The sequence below is a fragment of the Medicago sativa genome, chromosome 4, assembly GCF_051527215.1.
Source record: "Medicago sativa cultivar Bolivia chromosome 4, Bolivia_mono, whole genome shotgun sequence".
NCBI classification, from domain to species: domain Eukaryota; kingdom Viridiplantae; phylum Streptophyta; class Magnoliopsida; order Fabales; family Fabaceae; genus Medicago; species Medicago sativa.
In genome coordinates, this window is record NC_140752.1 from 3,758,010 (window position 1) to 3,776,236 (window position 18,227).

Here is an 18,227-nt window from a genome sequence, read left to right on the forward strand (position 1 = left end):
TTTTTTACTAGGAAGGCTATAAAGTGGCCGATTTGTATTGAATCTTAGCATGTGACAATTCGTCAGATAGGTAAACAACATAGCTACGACTTCCATGGGATATTTTTACATTCTCTAAAAATTCGGCCAAAATGGAGGTTAAGAAAATCTCCTCGTTAATTTAGGACATTACTCGTTTTCGGCCCTTTTTTACTAGGAAGGCCATAATGTGGCCGATTTGCATTGAATCTTAGCATGTGACAATTCGTTGGATAGGTAAACAACATAGCTACGACTTCCATGGGATATTTTTACATTCTCTAAAAATTCGGCCAAAATGGAGGTTAAGAAAATCTCCTCGTTAATTTAGGACATTACTCGTTTTCGGCCCTTTTTTACTAGGAAGGCCATAATGTGGCCGATTTGCATTGAATCTTAGCATGTGACAATTCGTTGGATAGGTAAACAACATAGCTACGACTTCCATGGGATATTTTTACATTCTCTAAAAATTCGGCCAAAATGGAGGTTAAGAAAATCTCCTCGTTAATTTAGGACATTACTCGTTTTCGACCCTTTTTTACTAGGAAGGCTATAAAGTGGCCGATTTGTATTGAATCTTAGCATGTGACAATTCGTCAGATATGTAAACAACATAGCTACGACTTCCATGGGATATTTTTACATTCTCTAAAAATTCGGCCAAAATGGAGGTTAAGAAAATCTCCTCGTTAATTTAGGACATTACTCGTTTTCGGCCCTTTTTTACTAGGAAGGCCATAATGTGGCCGATTTGCATTGAATCTTAGCATGTGACAATTCGTTGGATAGGTAAACAACATAGCTACGACTTCCATGGGATATTTTTACATTCTCTAAAAATTCGGCCAAAATGGAGGTTAAGAAAATCTCCTCGTTAATTTAGGACATTACTCGTTTTCGACCCTTTTTTACTAGGAAGGCCATAAAGTGGCCGATTTGTATTGAATCTCAGCATGTGACAATTCGTCAGATAGGTAAACAACATAGCTACGACTTCCATGGGATATTTTTACATTCTCTAAAAATTCGGCCAAAATGGAGGTTAAGAAAATCTCCTCGTTAATTTAGGACATTACTCGTTTTCGGCCCTTTTTTACTAGGAAGGCCATAATGTGGCCGATTTGCATTGAATCTTAGCATGTGACAATTCGTTGGATAGGTAAACAACATAACTACGACTTCCACGGGATATTTTTGCATTCTCTAAAAATTCGGCCAAAATGGAGGTTAAGAAACTCTCCTCGTTAATTTAGGACATTACTCGTTTTCGACCCTTTTTTACTAGGAAGGCCATAATGTGGCCGATTTGCGTTGAATCTTAGCATGTGACAATTCGTTGGATAGGTAAACAACATAACTACGACCTCCATGGTATATTATGGCATTCTCTAAAAATTCGGCCAAAATGGAGGTCAAGAAAATCTCCTCGTTAATTTAGGACATTACTCGTTTTCGACCATTTTTTACTAGGAATGCCATAATGTGGCCAATTTGCATTGAATCTTAGCATGTGACAATTCGTTGGATAGGTAAACAACATAACTACGACTTCCATGGTATATTTTTGCATTCTCTAAAAATTCGGCCAAAATGGAGGTTAAGAAAATCTCCTCGTTAATTTAGGACATTACTCGTTTTTGACCCTTTTTTACTGGGAAGGCCATAGTGTGGCCGATTTGCATTGAATCTTAGCACTTGACAATTCGTTGGATAGGTAACCAACATAACTACGACTTCCGTGGGATATTTTTGCATTCTCTAAAAATTCAGCCAAAATGGAGGTTAAGAAAATCTCCTCGTTATTTTAGGGCATTACTCGTTTTCGACCCTTTTTTACTAAGAAGGCCATAAAGTGGCCGATTTGTATTGAATCTTAGCATGTGACAATTCGTCAGATAGGTAAACAACATAGCTACGACTTCCATGGGATATTTTTACATTCTCTAAATATTCGGCCATAATGGAGGTTAAGAAAATCTCCTCGTTAATTTAGGACATTACTCGTTTTCGGCCCTTTTTTACTAGGAAGGCCATAATGTGGCCGATTTGCATTGAATCTTAGCATGTGACAATTCGTTGGATAGGTAAACAACATAGCTACGACTTCCATGGGATATTTTTACATTCTCTAAAAATTCGGCCAAAATGGAGGTTAAGAAAATCTCCTCGTTAATTTAGGACATTACTCGTTTTCGACCCTTTTTTACTAGGAAGGCCATAAAGTGGCCGAATTGTATTGAATCTTAGCATGTGACAATTCGTCAGATAGGTAAACAACATAGCTACGACTTCCATGGGATATTTTTACATTCTCTAAAAATTCGGCCAAAATGGAGGTTAAGAAAATCTCCTCGTTAATTTAGGACATTACTCGTTTTCGGCCCTTTTTTACTAGGAAGGCCATAATGTGGCCGATTTGCATTGAATCTTAGCATGTGACAATTCGTTGGATAGGTAAACAACATAGCTACGACTTCCATGGGATATTTTTACATTCTCTAAAAATTCGGCCAAAATGGAGGTTAAGAAAATCTCCTCGTTAATTTAGGACATTACTCGTTTTCGACCCTTTTTTACTAGGAAGGCTATAAAGTGGCCGATTTGTATTGAATCTTAGCATGTGACAATTCGTCAGATAGGTAAACAACATAGCTACGACTTCCATGGGATATTTTTACATTCTCTAAAAATTCGGCCAAAATGGAGGTTAAGAAAATCTCCTCGTTAATTTAGGACATTACTCGTTTTCGGCCCTTTTTTACTAGGAAGGCCATAATGTGGCCGATTTGCATTGAATCTTAGCATGTGACAATTCGTTGGATAGGTAAACAACATAGCTACGACTTCCATGGGATATTTTTACATTCTCTAAAAATTCGGCCAAAATGGAGGTTAAGAAAATCTCCTCGTTAATTTAGGACATTACTCGTTTTCGACCCTTTTTTACTAGGAAGGCCATAAAGTGGCCGATTTGTATTGAATCTCAGCATGTGACAATTCGTCAGATAAGTAAACAACATAGCTACGACTTCCATGGGATATTTTTACATTCTCTAAAAATTCGGCCAAAATGGAGGTTAAGAAAATCTCCTCGTTAATTTAGGACATTACTCGTTTTCGTCCCTTTTTTACTAGGAAGGCCATAATGTGGCCGATTTGCATTGAATCTTAGCATGTGACAATTCGTTGGATAGGTAAACAACATAGCTACGACTTCCATGGGATATTTTTACATTCTCTAAAAATTCGGCCAAAATGGAGGTTAAGAAAATCTCCTCGTTAATTTAGGACATTACTCGTTTTCGACCCTTTTTTACTAGGAAGGCCATAAAGTGGCCGATTTGTATTGAATCTTAGCATGTGACAATTCGTCAGATAGGTAAACAACATAGCTACGACTTCCATGGGATATTTTTACATTCTCTAAAAATTCGGCCAAAATGGAGGTTAAGAAAATCTCCTCGTTAATTTAGGACATTACTCGTTTTCGGCCCTTTTTTACTAGGAAGGCCATAATGTGGCCGATTTGCATTGAATCTTAGCATGTGACAATTCGTTGGATAGGTAAACAACATAACTACGACTTCCATGGTATATTTTTGCATTCTCTAAAAATTCGGCCAAAACGGAGGTTAAGAAAATCTCCTCGTTAATTTAGGACATTACTCGTTTTCGACCCTTTTTTACTAGGAAGGCCATAATGTGGCCGATTTGCATTGAATCTTAGCATGTGACAATTCGTTGGATAGGTAAACAACATAACTACGACTTCCATGGTATATTTTTGCATTCTCTAAAAATTCGGCCAAAATGGAGGTTAAGAAAATCTCCTCGTTAATTTAGGACATTACTCGTTTTTGACCCTTTTTTACTGGGAAGGCCATAGTGTGGCCGATTTGCATTGAATCTTAGCACTTGACAATTCGTTGGATAGGTAACCAACATAACTACGACTTCCGTGGGATATTTTTGCATTCTCTAAAAATTCAGCCAAAATGGAGGTTAAGAAAATCTCCTCGTTATTTTAGGGCATTACTCGTTTTCGACCCTTTTTTACTAAGAAGGCCATAAAGTGGCCGATTTGTATTGAATCTTAGCATGTGACAATTCGTCAGATAGGTAAACAACATAGCTACGACTTCCATGGGATATTTTTACATTCTCTAAATATTCGGCCATAATGGAGGTTAAGAAAATCTCCTCGTTAATTTAGGACATTACTCGTTTTCGGCCCTTTTTTACTAGGAAGGCCATAATGTGGCCGATTTGCATTGAATCTTAGCATGTGACAATTCGTTGGATAGGTAAACAACATAGCTACGACTTCCATGGGATATTTTTACATTCTCTAAAAATTCGGCCAAAATGGAGGTTAAGAAAATCTCCTCGTTAATTTAGGACATTACTCGTTTTCGACCCTTTTTTACTAGGAAGGCCATAAAGTGGCCGAATTGTATTGAATCTTAGCATGTGACAATTCGTCAGATAGGTAAACAACATAGCTACGACTTCCATGGGATATTTTTACATTCTCTAAAAATTCGGCCAAAATGGAGGTTAAGAAAATCTCCTCGTTAATTTAGGACATTACTCGTTTTCGGCCCTTTTTTACTAGGAAGGCCATAATGTGGCCGATTTGCATTGAATCTTAGCATGTGACAATTCGTTGGATAGGTAAACAACATAGCTACGACTTCCATGGGATATTTTTACATTCTCTAAAAATTCGGCCAAAATGGAGGTTAAGAAAATCTCCTCGTTAATTTAGGACATTACTCGTTTTCGACCCTTTTTTACTAGGAAGGCTATAAAGTGGCCGATTTGTATTGAATCTTAGCATGTGACAATTCGTCAGATAGGTAAACAACATAGCTACGACTTCCATGGGATATTTTTACATTCTCTAAAAATTCGGCCAAAATGGAGGTTAAGAAAATCTCCTCGTTAATTTAGGACATTACTCGTTTTCGGCCCTTTTTTACTAGGAAGGCCATAATGTGGCCGATTTGCATTGAATCTTAGCATGTGACAATTCGTTGGATAGGTAAACAACATAGCTACGACTTCCATGGGATATTTTTACATTCTCTAAAAATTCGGCCAAAATGGAGGTTAAGAAAATCTCCTCGTTAATTTAGGACATTACTCGTTTTCGACCCTTTTTTACTAGGAAGGCCATAAAGTGGCCGATTTGTATTGAATCTCAGCATGTGACAATTCGTCAGATAAGTAAACAACATAGCTACGACTTCCATGGGATATTTTTACATTCTCTAAAAATTCGGCCAAAATGGAGGTTAAGAAAATCTCCTCGTTAATTTAGGACATTACTCGTTTTCGTCCCTTTTTTACTAGGAAGGCCATAATGTGGCCGATTTGCATTGAATCTTAGCATGTGACAATTCGTTGGATAGGTAAACAACATAGCTACGACTTCCATGGGATATTTTTACATTCTCTAAAAATTCGGCCAAAATGGAGGTTAAGAAAATCTCCTCGTTAATTTAGGACATTACTCGTTTTCGACCCTTTTTTACTAGGAAGGCCATAAAGTGGCCGATTTGTATTGAATCTTAGCATGTGACAATTCGTCAGATAGGTAAACAACATAGCTACGACTTCCATGGGATATTTTTACATTCTCTAAAAATTCGGCCAAAATGGAGGTTAAGAAAATCTCCTCGTTAATTTAGGACATTACTCGTTTTCGGCCCTTTTTTACTAGGAAGGCCATAATGTGGCCGATTTGCATTGAATCTTAGCATGTGACAATTCGTTGGATAGGTAAACAACATAACTACGACTTCCATGGTATATTTTTGCATTCTCTAAAAATTCGGCCAAAACGGAGGTTAAGAAAATCTCCTCGTTAATTTAGGACATTACTCGTTTTCGACCCTTTTTTACTAGGAAGGCCATAATGTGGCCGATTTGCATTGAATCTTAGCATGTGACAATTCGTTGGATAGGTAAACAACATAGCTACGACTTCCATGGGATATTTTTACATTCTCTAAAAATTCGGCCAAAATGGAGGTTAAGAAAATCTCCTCGTTAATTTAGGACATTACTCGTTTTCGACCCTTTTTTACTAGGAAGGCTATAAAGTGGCCGATTTGTATTGAATCTTAGCATGTGACAATTCGTCAGATAGGTAAACAACATAGCTACGACTTCCATGGGATATTTTTACATTCTCTAAAAATTCGGCCAAAATGGAGGTTAAGAAAATCTCCTCGTTAATTTAGGACATTACTCGTTTTCGGCCCTTTTTTACTAGGAAGGCCATAATGTGGCCGATTTGCATTGAATCTTAGCATGTGACAATTCGTTGGATAGGTAAACAACATAGCTACGACTTCCATGGGATATTTTTACATTCTCTAAAAATTCGGCCAAAATGGAGGTTAAGAAAATCTCCTCGTTAATTTAGGACATTACTCGTTTTCGACCCTTTTTTACTAGGAAGGCCATAAAGTGGCCGATTTGTATTGAATCTTAGCATGTGACAATTCGTCAGATAGGTAAACAACATAGCTACGACTTCCATGGGATATTTTTACATTCTCTAAAAATTCGGCCAAAATGGAGGTTAAGAAAATCTCCTCGTTAATTTAGGACATTACTCGTTTTCGTCCCTTTTTTACTAGGAAGGCCATAATGTGGCCGATTTGCATTGAATCTTAGCATGTGACAATTCGTTGGATAGGTAAACAACATAGCTACGACTTCCATGGGATATTTTTACATTCTCTAAAAATTCGGCCAAAATGGAGGTTAAGAAAATCTCCTCGTTAATTTAGGACATTACTCGTTTTCGACCCTTTTTTACTAGGAAGGCCATAAAGTGGCCGATTTGTATTGAATCTTAGCATGTGACAATTCGTCAGATAGGTAAACAACATAGCTACGACTTCCATGGGATATTTTTACATTCTCTAAAAATTCGGCCAAAATGGAGGTCAAGAAAATCTCCTCGTTAATTTAGGACATTACTCGTTTTCGACCCTTTTTTACTAGGAAGGCCATAATGTGGCCGATTTGCGTTGAATCTTAGCATGTGACAATTCGTTGGATAGGTAAACAACATAACTACGACTTCCATGGTATATTTTGGCATTCTCTAAAAATTCGGCCAAAATGGAGGTCAAGAAAATCTCCTCGTTAATTTAGGACATTACTCGTTTTCGACCATTTTTTACTAGGAATGCCATAATGTGGCCAATTTGCATTGAATCTTAGCATGTGACAATTCGTTGGATAGGTAAACGACATAACTACGACTTCCATGGTATATTTTTGCATTCTCTAAAAATTCGGCCAAAATGGAGGTTAAGAAAATCTCCTCATTATTTTAGGACATTACTCGTTTTCGACCCTTTTTTACAAGGAAGGCCATAAAGTGGCCGATTTGTATTGAATCTTAGCATGTGACAATTCGTCAAATAGGTAAACAACATAGCTACGACTTCCATGGGATATTTTTACATTCTCTAAAAATTCGGCCAAAATGGAGGTTAAGAAAATCTCCTCGTTAATTTAGGACATTACTCGTTTTCGGCCCTTTTTTACTAAGAAGGCCATAATGTGGCCGATTTGCATTGAATCTTAGCATGTGACAATTCGTTGGATAGGTAAACAACATAACTACGACTTCCATGGTATATTTTTGCATTCTCTAAACATTCGGCCAAAATGGAGGTTAAGAAAATCTCCTCGTTATTTTAGGACATTACTCGTTTTCAACCCTTTTTTACTAGGAAGGCCATAAAGTGGCCGATTTGTATTGAATCTTAGCATGTGACAATTCGTCAAATAGGTAAACAACATAGCTACGACTTCCATGGGATATTTTTACATTCTCTAAAAATTCGGCCAAAATGGAGGTTAAGAAAATCTCCTCGTTAATTTAGGACATTACTCGTTTTCGGCCCTTTTTTACTAGGAAGGCCATAATGTGGCCGATTTGCATTGAATCTTAGCATGTGACAATTCGTTGGATAGGTAAACAACATAACTACGACTTCCACGGGATATTTTTGCATTCTCTAAAAATTCGGCCAAAATGGAGGTTAAGAAACTCTACTCGTTAATTTAGGACATTACTCGTTTTCGACCATTTTTTACTAGGAAGGCCATAATGTGGCCGATTTGCGTTTAATCTTAGCATGTGACAATTCGTTGGATAGGTAAACAACATAACTACGACTTCCATGGTATATTTTGGCATTCTCTAAAAATTCGGCCAAAATGGAGGTTAAGAAAATCTCCTCGTTAATTTAGGACATTACTCGTTTTCGACCATTTTTTACTAGGAATGCCATCATGTGGCCGATTTGCATTGAATCTTAGCATGTGACAATTCGTTGGATAGGTAAACAACATAACTACGACTTCCATGGTATATTTTTGCATTCTCTAAAAATTCGGCCAAAATGGAGGTTAAGAAAATCTCCTCGTTAATTTAGGACATTACTCGTTTTCGGCCCTTTTTTACTAGGAAGGCCATAATGTGGCCGATTTCCATTGAATCTTAGCATGTGACAATTCGTTGGATAGGTAAACAACATAACTACGACTTCCATGGGATATTTTTGCATTCTCTAAAAATTCAGCCAAAATGGAGGTCAAGAAAATCTCCTCGTTAATTTAGGACATTACTCGTTTTCGACCCTTTTTTACTAGGAAGGCCTTAATGTGGCCAATTTGCATTGAATCTTAGCATGTGACAATTCGTTGGATAGGTAAACGACATAACTACGACTTCCATGGTATATTTTTGCATTCTCTAAAAATTCGGCCAAAATGGAGGTTAAGAAAATCTCCTCGTTATTTTAGGACATTACTCGTTTTCGACCCTTTTTTACTAGGAAGGCCATAAAGTGGCCGATTTGTATTGAATCTTAGCATGTGACAATTCGTCAAATAGGTAAACAACATAGCTACGACTTCCATGGGATATTTTTACATTCTCTAAAAATTCGGCCAAAATGGAGGTTAAGAAAATCTCCTCGTTAATTTAGGACATTACTCGTTTTCGGCCCTTTTTTACTAGGAAGGCCATAATGTGGCCGATTTGCATTGAATCTTAGCATGTGACAATTCGTTGGATAGGTAAACAACATAACTACGACTTCCATGGTATATTTTTGCATTCTCTAAAAATTCGGCCAAAATGGAGGTTAAGAAAATCTCCTCGTTATTTTAGTACATTACTCGTTTTCGACCCTTTTTTACTAGGAAGGCCATAAAGTGGCCGATTTGTATTGAATCTTAGCATGTGACAATTCGTCAAATAGGTAAACAACATAGCTACGACTTCCATGGGATATTTTTACATTCTCTAAAAATTCGGCCAAAATGGAGGTTAAGAAAATCTCCTCGTTAATTTAGGACATTACTCGTTTTCGGCCCTTTTTTACTAGGAAGGCCATAATGTGGCCGATTTGCATTGAATCTTAGCATGTGACAATTCGTTGGATAGGTAACAACATAACTACGACTTCCACGGGATATTTTTGCATTCTCTAAAAATTCGGCCAAAATGGAGGTTAAGAAACTCTACTCGTTAATTTAGGACATTACTCGTTTTCGACCATTTTTTACTAGGAAGGCCATAATGTGGCCGATTTGCGTTTAATCTTAGCATGTGACAATTCGTTGGATAGGTAAACAACATAACTACGACTTCCATGGTATATTTTGGCATTCTCTAAAAATTCGGCCAAAATGGAGGTTAAGAAAATCTCCTCGTTAATTTAGGACATTACTCGTTTTCGACCATTTTTTACTAGGAATGCCATCATGTGGCCGATTTGCATTGAATCTTAGCATGTGACAATTCGTTGGATAGGTAAACAACATAACTACGACTTCCATGGTATATTTTTGCATTCTCTAAAAATTCGGCCAAAATGGAGGTTAAGAAAATCTCCTCGTTAATTTAGGACATTACTCGTTTTCGGCCCTTTTTTACTAGGAAGGCCATAATGTGGCCGATTTCCATTGAATCTTAGCATGTGACAATTCGTTGGATAGGTAAACAACATAACTACGACTTCCATGGGATATTTTTGCATTCTCTAAAAATTCAGCCAAAATGGAGGTCAAGAAAATCTCCTCGTTAATTTAGGACATTACTCGTTTTCGACCCTTTTTTACTAGGAAGGCCATAATGTGGCCGATTTGCGTTGAATCTTAGCATGTGACAATTCGTTGGATAGGTAAACAACATAACTACGACTTCCATGGTATATTTTGGCATTCTCTAAAAATTCGGCCAAAATGGAGGTCAAGAAAATCTCCTCGTTAATTTAGGACATTACTCGTTTTCGACCATTTTTTACTAGGAATGCCATAATGTGGCCAATTTGCATTGAATCTTAGCATGTGACAATTCGTTGGATAGGTAAACGACATAACTACGACTTCCATGGTATATTTTTGCATTCTCTAAAAATTCGGCCAAAATGGAGGTTAAGAAAATCTCCTCGTTATTTTAGGACATTACTCGTTTTCGACCCTTTTTTACTAGGAAGGCCATAAAGTGGCCGATTTGTATTGAATCTTAGCATGTGACAATTCGTCAAATAGGTAAACAACATAGCTACGACTTCCATGGGATATTTTTACATTCTCTAAAAATTCGGCCAAAATGGAGGTTAAGAAAATCTCCTCGTTAATTTAGGACATTACTCGTTTTCGGCCCTTTTTTACTAGGAAGGCCATAATGTGGCCGATTTGCATTGAATCTTAGCATGTGACAATTCGTTGGATAGGTAAACAACATAACTACGACTTCCATGGTATATTTTTGCATCCTCTAAAAATTCGGCCAAAATGGAGGTTAAGAAAATCTCCTCGTTATTTTAGTACATTACTCGTTTTCGACCCTTTTTTACTAGGAAGGCCATAAAGTGGCCGATTTGTATTGAATCTTAGCATGTGACAATTCGTCAAATAGGTAAACAACATAGCTACGACTTCCATGGGATATTTTTACATTCTCTAAAAATTCGGCCAAAATGGAGGTTAAGAAAATCTCCTCGTTAATTTAGGACATTACTCGTTTTCGGCCCTTTTTTACTAGGAAGGCCATAATGTGGCCGATTTGCATTGAATCTTAGCATGTGACAATTCGTTGGATAGGTAACCAACATAACTACGACTTCCGTGGGATATTTTTGCATTCTCTAAAAATTCGGCCAAAATGGAGGTTAAGAAAATCTCCTCGTTATTTTAGGACATTACTCGTTTTCGACCCTTTTTTACTAGGAAGGCCATAATGTGGCCGATTTGCATTGAATCTTAGCATGTGACAATTCGTTGGATAGGTAACCAACATAACTACGACTTCCGTGGGATATTTTTGCATTCTCTAAAAATTCGGCCAAAATGGAGGTTAAGAAAATCTCCTCGCTAATTTAGGACATTACTCGTTTTCGACCCTTTTTTACTAGGAAGGCCATAAAGTGGCCGATTTGTATTGAATCTTAGCATGTGACAATTCGTTCGATAGGTAAACAACATAGCTACGACTTCCATGGGATATTTTTACATTCTCTAAAAATTCAGCCAAAATGGAGGTCAAGAAAATCTCCTCGTTAATTTAGGACATTACTCGTTTTCGACCCTTTTTTACTAGGAAGGCCATAATGTGGCCGATTTGCGTTGAATCTTAGCATGTGACAATTCGTTGGATAGGTAAACAACATAACTACGACTTCCATGGTATATTTTGGCATTCTCTAAAAATTCGGCCAAAATGGAGGTCAAGAAAATCTCCTCGTTAATTTAGGACATTACTCGTTTTCGACCATTTTTTACTAGGAATGCCATAATGTGGCCAATTTGCATTGAATCTTAGCATGTGACAATTCGTTGGATAGGTAAACGACATAACTACGACTTCCATGGTATATTTTTGCATTCTCTAAAAATTCGGCCAAAATGGAGGTTAAGAAAATCTCCTCATTATTTTAGGACATTACTCGTTTTCGACCCTTTTTTACAAGGAAGGCCATAAAGTGGCCGATTTGTATTGAATCTTAGCATGTGACAATTCGTCAAATAGGTAAACAACATAGCTACGACTTCCATGGGATATTTTTACATTCTCTAAAAATTCGGCCAAAATGGAGGTTAAGAAAATCTCCTCGTTAATTTAGGACATTACTCGTTTTCGGCCCTTTTTTACTAGGAAGGCCATAATGTGGCCGATTTGCATTGAATCTTAGCATGTGACAATTCGTTGGATAGGTAAACAACATAACTACGACTTCCATGGTATATTTTTGCATTCTCTAAAAATTCGGCCAAAATGGAGGTTAAGAAAATCTCCTCGTTATTTTAGGACATTACTCGTTTTCAACCCTTTTTTACTAGGAAGGCCATAAAGTGGCCGATTTGTATTGAATCTTAGCATGTGACAATTCGTCAAATAGGTAAACAACATAGCTACGACTTCCATGGGATATTTTTACATTCTCTAAAAATTCGGCCAAAATGGAGGTTAAGAAAATCTCCTCGTTAATTTAGGACATTACTCGTTTTCGGCCCTTTTTTACTAGGAAGGCCATAATGTGGCCGATTTGCATTGAATCTTAGCATGTGACAATTCGTTGGATAGGTAAACAACATAACTACGACTTCCACGGGATATTTTTGCATTCTCTAAAAATTCGGCCAAAATGGAGGTTAAGAAACTCTACTCGTTAATTTAGGACATTACTCGTTTTCGACCATTTTTTACTAGGAAGGCCATAATGTGGCCGATTTGCGTTTAATCTTAGCATGTGACAATTCGTTGGATAGGTAAACAACATAACTACGACTTCCATGGTATATTTTGGCATTCTCTAAAAATTCGGCCAAAATGGAGGTTAAGAAAATCTCCTCGTTAATTTAGGACATTACTCGTTTTCGACCATTTTTTACTAGGAATGCCATCATGTGGCCGATTTGCATTGAATCTTAGCATGTGACAATTCGTTGGATAGGTAAACAACATAACTACGACTTCCCTGGTATATTTTTGCATTCTCTAAAAATTCGGCCAAAATGGAGGTTAAGAAAATCTCCTCGTTAATTTAGGACATTACTCGTTTTCGGCCCTTTTTTACTAGGAAGGCCATAATGTGGCCGATTTCCATTGAATCTTAGCATGTGACAATTCGTTGGATAGGTAAACAACATAACTACGACTTCCATGGGATATTTTTGCATTCTCTAAAAATTCAGCCAAAATGGAGGTCAAGAAAATCTCCTCGTTAATTTAGGACATTACTCGTTTTCGACCCTTTTTTACTAGGAAGGCCATAATGTGGCCGATTTGCGTTGAATCTTAGCATGTGACAATTCGTTGGATAGGTAAACAACATAACTACGACTTCCATGGTATATTTTGGCATTCTTTAAAAATTCGGCCAAAATGGAGGTCAAGAAAATCTCCTCGTTAATTTAGGACATTACTCGTTTTCGACCATTTTTTACTAGGAATGCCATAATGTGGCCAATTTGCATTGAATCTTAGCATGTGACAATTCGTTGGATAGGTAAACGACATAACTACGACTTCCATGGTATATTTTTGCATTCTCTAAAAATTCGGCCAAAATGGAGGTTAAGAAAATCTCCTCGTTATTTTAGGACATTACTCGTTTTCGACCCTTTTTTACTAGGAAGGCCATAAAGTGGCCGATTTGTATTGAATCTTAGCATGTGACAATTCGTCAAATAGGTAAACAACATAGCTACGACTTCCATGGGATATTTTTACATTCTCTAAAAATTCGGCCAAAATGGAGGTTAAGAAAATCTCCTCGTTAATTTAGGACATTACTCGTTTTCGGCCCTTTTTTACTAGGAAGGCCATAATGTGGCCGATTTGCATTGAATCTTAGCATGTGACAATTCGTTGGATAGGTAAACAACATAACTACGACTTCCATGGTATATTTTTGCATTCTCTAAAAATTCGGCCAAAATGGAGGTTAAGAAAATCTCCTCGTTATTTTAGTACATTACTCGTTTTCGACCCTTTTTTACTAGGAAGGCCATAAAGTTGCCGATTTGTATTGAATCTTAGCATGTGACAATTCGTCAAATAGGTAAACAACATAGCTACGACTTCCATGGGATATTTTTACATTCTCTAAAAATTCGGCCAAAATGGAGGTTAAGAAAATCTCCTCGTTAATTTAGGACATTACTCGTTTTCGGACCTTTTTTACTAGGAAGGCCATAATGTGGCCGATTTGCATTGAATCTTAGCATGTGACAATTCGTTGGATAGGTAAACAACATAACTACGACTTCCACGGGATATTTTTGCATTCTCTAAAAATTCGGCCAAAATGGAGGTTAAGAAACTCTACTCGTTAATTTAGGACATTACTCGTTTTCGACCATTTTTTACTAGGAAGGCCATAATGTGGCCGATTTGCGTTTAATCTTAGCATGTGACAATTCGTTGGATAGGTAAACAACATAACTACGACTTCCATGGTATATTTTGGCATTCTCTAAAAATTCGGCCAAAATGGAGGTTAAGAAAATCTCCTCGTTAATTTAGGACATTACTCGTTTTCGACCATTTTTTACTAGGAATGCCATCATGTGGCCGATTTTCATTGAATCTTAGCATGTGACAATTCGTTGGATAGGTAAACAACATAACTACGACTTCCCTGGTATATTTTTGCATTCTCTAAAAATTCGGCCAAAATGGAGGTTAAGAAAATCTCCTCGTTAATTTAGGACATTACTCGTTTTCGGCCCTTTTTTACTAGGAAGGCCATAATGTGGCCGATTTCCATTGAATCTTAGCATGTGACAATTCGTTGGATAGGTAAACAACATAACTACGACTTCCATGGGATATTTTTGCATTCTCTAAAAATTCAGCCAAAATGGAGGTCAAGAAAATCTCCTCGTTAATTTAGGACATTACTCGTTTTCGACCCTTTTTTACTAGGAAGGCCATAATGTGGCCGATTTGCGTTGAATCTTAGCATGTGACAATTCGTTGGATAGGTAAACAACATAACTACGACTTCCATGGTATATTTTGGCATTCTCTAAAAATTCGGCCAAAATGGAGGTCAAGAAAATCTCCTCGTTAATTTAGGACATTACTCGTTTTCGACCATTTTTTACTAGGAATGCCATAATGTGGCCAATTTGCATTGAATCTTAGCATGTGACAATTCGTTGGATAGGTAAACGACATAACTACGACTTCCATGGTATATTTTTGCATTCTCTAAAAATTCGGCCAAAATGGAGGTTAAGAAAATCTCCTCGTTATTTTAGGACATTACTCGTTTTCGACCCTTTTTTACTAGGAAGGCCATAAAGTGGCCGATTTGTATTGAATCTTAGCATGTGACAATTCGTCAAATAGGTAAACAACATAGCTACGACTTCCATGGGATATTTTTACATTCTCTAAAAATTCGGCCAAAATGGAGGTTAAGAAAATCTCCTCGTTAATTTAGGACATTACTCGTTTTCGGCCCTTTTTTACTAGGAAGGCCATAATGTGGCCGATTTGCATTGAATCTTAGCATGTGACAATTCGTTGGATAGGTAAACAACATAACTACGACTTCCATGGTATATTTTTGCATTCTCTAAAAATTCGGCCAAAATGGAGGTTAAGAAAATCTCCTCGTTATTTTAGTACATTACTCGTTTTCGACCCTTTTTTACTAGGAAGGCCATAAAGTTGCCGATTTGTATTGAATCTTAGCATGTGACAATTCGTCAAATAGGTAAACAACATAGCTACGACTTCCATGGGATATTTTTACATTCTCTAAAAATTCGGCCAAAATGGAGGTTAAGAAAATCTCCTCGTTAATTTAGGACATTACTCGTTTTCGGACCTTTTTTACTAGGAAGGCCATAATGTGGCCGATTTGCATTGAATCTTAGCATGTGACAATTCGTTGGATAGGTAAACAACATAACTACGACTTCCACGGGATATTTTTGCATTCTCTAAAAATTCGGCCAAAATGGAGGTTAAGAAACTCTACTCGTTAATTTAGGACATTACTCGTTTTCGACCCTTTTTTACTAGGAAGGCCATAATGTGGCCGATTTGCGTTGAATCTTAGCATGTGACAATTCGTTGGATAGGTAAACAACATAACTACGACTTCCATGGTATATTTTGGCATTCTCTAAAAATTCGGCCAAAATGGAGGTTAAGAAAATCTCCTCGTTAATTTAGGACATTACTCGTTTTCGACCATTTTTTACTAGGAATGCCATAATGTGGCCGATTTGCATTGAATCTTAGCATGTGACAATTCGTTGGATAGGTAAACAACATAACTACGACTTCCATGGTATATTTTTGCATTCTCTAAAAATTCGGCCAAAATGGAGGTTAAGAAAATCTCCTCGTTAATTTAGGACATTACTCGTTTTCGGCCCTTTTTTACTAGGAAGGCCATAATGTGGCCGATTTCCATTGAATCTTAGCATGTGACAATTCGTTGGATAGGTAAACAACATAACTACGACTTCCACGGGATATTTTTGCATTCTCAAAATTCGGCCAAAATGGAGGTTAAGAAACTCTCCTCGTTAATTTAGGACATTACTCGTTTTCGACCCTTTTTTACTAGGAAGGCCATAATGTGGCCGATTTGCGTTGAATCTTAGCATGTGACAATTCGTTGGATAGGTAAACAACATAACTACGACTTCCATGGTATATTTTGGCATTCTCTAAAAATTCGGCCAAAATGGAGGTCAAGAAAATCTCCTCATTAATTTAGGACATTACTCGTTTTCGACCATTTTTTACTAGGAATGCCATAATGTGGCCAATTTGCATTGAATCTTAGCATGTGACAATTCGTTGGATAGGTAAACAACATAACTACGACTTCCATGGTATATTTTTGCATTCTCTAAAAATTCGGCCAAAATGGAGGTTAAGAAAATCTCCTCGTTATTTTAGGACATTACTCGTTTTCGGCCCTTTTTTACTAGGAAGGCCATAATGTGGCCGATTTCCATTGAATCTTAGCATGTGACAATTCGTTGGATAGGTAAACAACATAACTACGACTTCCATGGGATATTTTTGCATTCTCTAAAAATTCAGCCAAAATGGAGGTCAAGAAAATCTCCTCGTTAATTTAGGACATTACTCGTTTTCGACCCTTTTTTACTAGGAAGGCCATAATGTGGCCGATTTGCGTTGAATCTTAGCATGTGACAATTCGTTGGATAGGTAAACAACATAACTACGACTTCCATGGTATATTTTGGCATTCTCTAAAAATTCGGCCAAAATGGAGGTCAAGAAAATCTCCTCGTTAATTTAGGACATTACTCGTTTTCGACCATTTTTTACTAGGAATGCCATAATGTGGCCAATTTGCATTGAATCTTAGCATGTGACAATTCGTTGGATAGGTAAACGACATAACTACGACTTCCATGGTATATTTTTGCATTCTCTAAAAATTCGGCCAAAATGGAGGTTAAGAAAATCTCCTCGTTATTTTAGGACATTACTCGTTTTCGACCCTTTTTTACTAGGAAGGCCATAAAGTGGCCGATTTGTATTGAATCTTAGCATGTGACAATTCGTCAAATAGGTAAACAACATAGCTACGACTTCCATGGGATATTTTTACATTCTCTAAAAATTCGGCCAAAATGGAGGTTAAGAAAATCTCCTCGTTAATTTAGGACATTACTCGTTTTCGGCCCTTTTTTACTAGGAAGGCCATAATGTGGCCGATTTGCATTGAATCTTAGCATGTGACAATTCGTTGGATAGGTAAACAACATAACTACGACTTCCATGGTATATTTTTGCATTCTCTAAAAATTCGGCCAAAATGGAGGTTAAGAAAATCTCCTCGTTATTTTAGTACATTACTCGTTTTCGACCCTTTTTTACTAGGAAGGCCATAAAGTTGCCGATTTGTATTGAATCTTAGCATGTGACAATTCGTCAAATAGGTAAACAACATAGCTACGACTTCCATGGGATATTTTTACATTCTCTAAAAATTCGGCCAAAATGGAGGTTAAGAAAATCTCCTCGTTAATTTAGGACATTACTCGTTTTCGGACCTTTTTTACTAGGAAGGCCATAATGTGGCCGATTTGCATTGAATCTTAGCATGTGACAATTCGTTGGATAGGTAAACAACATAACTACGACTTCCACGGGA